The sequence below is a fragment of the Pseudophryne corroboree genome, chromosome 9, assembly GCF_028390025.1.
Source record: "Pseudophryne corroboree isolate aPseCor3 chromosome 9, aPseCor3.hap2, whole genome shotgun sequence".
NCBI classification, from domain to species: domain Eukaryota; kingdom Metazoa; phylum Chordata; class Amphibia; order Anura; family Myobatrachidae; genus Pseudophryne; species Pseudophryne corroboree.
In genome coordinates, this window is record NC_086452.1 from 180,540,240 (window position 1) to 180,543,993 (window position 3,754).

Sequence of the window (3,754 nt, forward strand, 5' to 3'; positions counted from 1 at the left end):
ATTTTCTCATTTAGATACTTTTTTGTCTCTGATGTTTTAACCGACAAGATTACGGATACTAGTATAGAACCCATACTGATTTCGGACCATGTACCCATTTCCATCTCTCTCCAAACTTGATATGTATTGGGTTCCTCCTCTCAGTGGAGGTTCCCTGCCCGCTTGGCGGGATCCCAACACTTTTAGGATAGGTTTCATGCTGCTTGGGACTCTTATCGTCTCACCAATTCTGCACATGAATCGAACCCAGCTTTGTTTTGGCAGACAGCCAAGGCGGTGTTGAGGGGAGAAATTATTGTGTTTGTAGCTAAATTCAAAAAAGAATTGAACTCCACTTACTGTGCAGCTCAATTTTCTCTCACCTCCTCCTTCCAAGATTTCAAGGCCTCTCCCACATTGGATAGGAGACTCATTTACACCAATGCTAAGCAACACTTTGACCAAGTACTGACTCAATTATCTAATAAATTTTTAAGTGCGGGCAAACATAACATATTCCGTTTTGGTAATAAATCTGGGAAATTACTGTCCAGTCTCCTTAGGCCAGAATCTGGCCCACATCACATAGCGGCCTTGAGGGATGGTGAGGGGAAGTGTAATTTCCAAGGAAATAAGATCTCTGACATTCTTCATAAATTTTATAAGGATCTATATTCTCAAGAACCTATTGACGCTATTAATAAGCATGATTTTTGGAATGGCATATCATTGCCAACTCTTAGTCCCGAACACTCAACAGCACTCACTGCCCCCATCACCACACAGGAAGTCTTAGATACTATTCAATCTCTTAAACACCTAAAAACTCCAGGCCCTGATGGGTTGTCTGCGGAGTTCTATAAGATTCTTGATAAAAAAAATTGGTGGACCCTTGGCATCCTTATACAATTCCATTTGTTCCCTTCACAAAGCTCCACAATATTTTAACTCAGCATCGATTAGAGTACTCCCCAAGCCGGGAAGAGATCCGATGTTGCCTTCCTCATATAGACCCATAGCGCTACTGAATGTCGACTACAAAATCTTCACCAAACTTTTGTCGGAAAGGCTGAAAAAACTGCTTCCGGGTCTAATTCATGAAGACCAAACTGGCTTTATATGGGGAAGGCACTCGGTGACTAATATTAGAAAGATCCTTGCTGTTATGCAGGCTTTGGAGTCTTCTCGGACTGGTGGTCCTGCTTTCTTACTGTCTTTGGATGCCGAGAAGGCCTTTGATCTGGTTACGTGGGACCACCTGTTCGAGACCCTTCGGAGGTTTGGGTTCCTTCTTGAATTTGTTTCCACGCTGCAAGCTCTCTACCACGAACCCCTCACCCAAATCTTTACTAATAAATTCCTTTCTGCTCCATTCTTCACTCAAAGAGGTACTAGGCAGGGCTGCCCTCTTTCGCCTCTCCTGTTTGCATTAGCCCTGGAACCCCTGGCTATTGCCCTTAGACACCTTCGCACTTTTACTGGAGTTGCGGTGGGCGAGGTTCAAATTAAGTTAAGTCTGTTCGCAGATGACATGCTCCTGTTTGTGCGTGATCCCCTAACTTCCATCCCGGCCATTTTTAATACCATAACTAAATTTGGATCGTTTGCAGGGTATAGGGTTAATGTCAGTAAGTGTGATCTGCTACACATAGGCCTTCATTTACCTCCTGTGGATCTTACGAACCTCACACCTCGGCTTAAACTTAGCACGACTACGCTAAAATATTTAGGAATAAATATCCCCCCACACACCTCTCAAATCTACTCATGCAACTGTACGCCTATTATTCAGAAGATGAGACTTCTGTTGGACAACTGGGCTGATCTTCCCCTCTCCATCCTAGGTAGAACTATAGTGGTGAAATCGGTGACATTTCCGAAGTTGTCATACTTGCTTCAAATGCTGCCTGTAATAATTTCTAGACCAGACGTTTTGGTCTGTTCCAGAATGTTTTCCAAATTTATTTGGAAAAATGGAAAACCACGCATGCCCAAATCCCGCACGTATCTTCCCAAACCATTGGGAGGACTTAGTGTTCCAATGTCCAATTGTTTGCAAGGGCGTACCTCTTCCGCTATGCCTCGGATTGGCTTCTCAACCAATCATCTTATATTAATCTTCCCCTAGAGGAGGCGCTCTTTTTTCCGTACTCTCCGGCTTCTACACACCCGCCTGAAAGATGTCCCAAAAGAACTTAGAACTAATATTCTATTTAAAGACACCTATAGAACATGGGTATCGCTCTATAAAAATCTTAAGTCTGACCCTTATTTTACTCCTAACATCTCTATTTGGGGTAATCCTAATTTCATACCAAAACTCCACAACAAACTGTTCTACACATGGAAATTACAGGGCATTAATGCAATTAAGGATGTTTTTGATCCAGGTGGCCAAATTCTCTCCTTTTCCCAATTACAAGATAAATATTCCCTGTCACAGAGGCAGTTCTTTATGTACCTTCAACTTAGGCACTATATTACTGCTCTTAAAAATGTTGTGAACCCGTCACCCTCACCTCACGTAATACTGAATGTACTGGCTCTCTGCCGTTCTCGGCCATTTAGAATTAAATACCTCTACACTGAATTGGTAAAGGTAAATACTCGCTCATGGGACTCGCTCTCATTAGCTTGGAAAAAGGAGGTGCCTGACTTTCCAGACATCACACATATCTTAGGTAATACGAAACAGACTCTTAAACACCTGAAACCAGCTAGGCTACAAGAGATCCATAATAGGACTATTAATAGCATGTATGTCTCTCCGGCTCAAAGGAAACATTTCAACACGTCTGAATTAGGTCTGTGTGTGAAGTGCTCCATGTTAAATGCTACGTTAACTCATAATTTCTAGCCCTGTTGTAAGGTTAAGAAATTTTGGCATAAATTTTGTGCCTATCTAAACAAACTGTTTGCTTTGGCCTTACCATTGGATTTTCGAGCAATGTTATTTACTGATTTCTCAGTCTGGTTGGGGATCTCTGGCATCTCAGCTATACTACCGGCCTTGACGGTCATGGTGACTGTGGCAAAGCAGGTGATACTTTCCCATTGGATATACCCGACGGCTCCGACGATTCAGGAATGGGAGACTGCTTTGCTAGAAGTCATCTATCACGAACGCCGTATGGCAGTGTTACATGCTACTAGTGGTATTGGCCTTTTCCATAAAAAATGGGGTTTAGTTCTTAATAATATGTCTCCATATATCCGAGAACGGCTGCACAAGCTCTTTGAGCCTGTCTCCGGGCGGGGGCAGCCGTCTCCCCTCCCTTAATGGTTGCGGTTACCCTTATGTTGGTTTATAGTGGTATTGCCTGACTGCTTTTAACATACTTCAGATGTGCTATTATACTGCCTACACCCCCCCATTGACTGATACTCCAGCTACCTACTCCTTCTCCTCACTTTATCTCCCTCTTCACTCCCCTCTTTCTGCCTCCTTTCCCCTTTTTTCTCTTTTCTGGTCTATCTTTTTCTTTCTTTGAAATAACTACAAAAACAGTTCAGCCATTATGCTTGCCTTGTTGATCTCTGGAATTATATTACAAATTTATCCTTTGACGTTATGCTTCTCTGTATTCTCCAGATGTCTGATTGTTTTCTCATGTACAATTTTGGCTGTTCAATAAACAGATTTATTAAAATATATATATATATATATATATATATATATATATATATAATAAGAAGTCTTAATGGGACATGTGAACCCGTAAGGTTTATAGAAGTTCATAGCTTTTTTTCAATTAATTTTTTTAATTCAGAAATG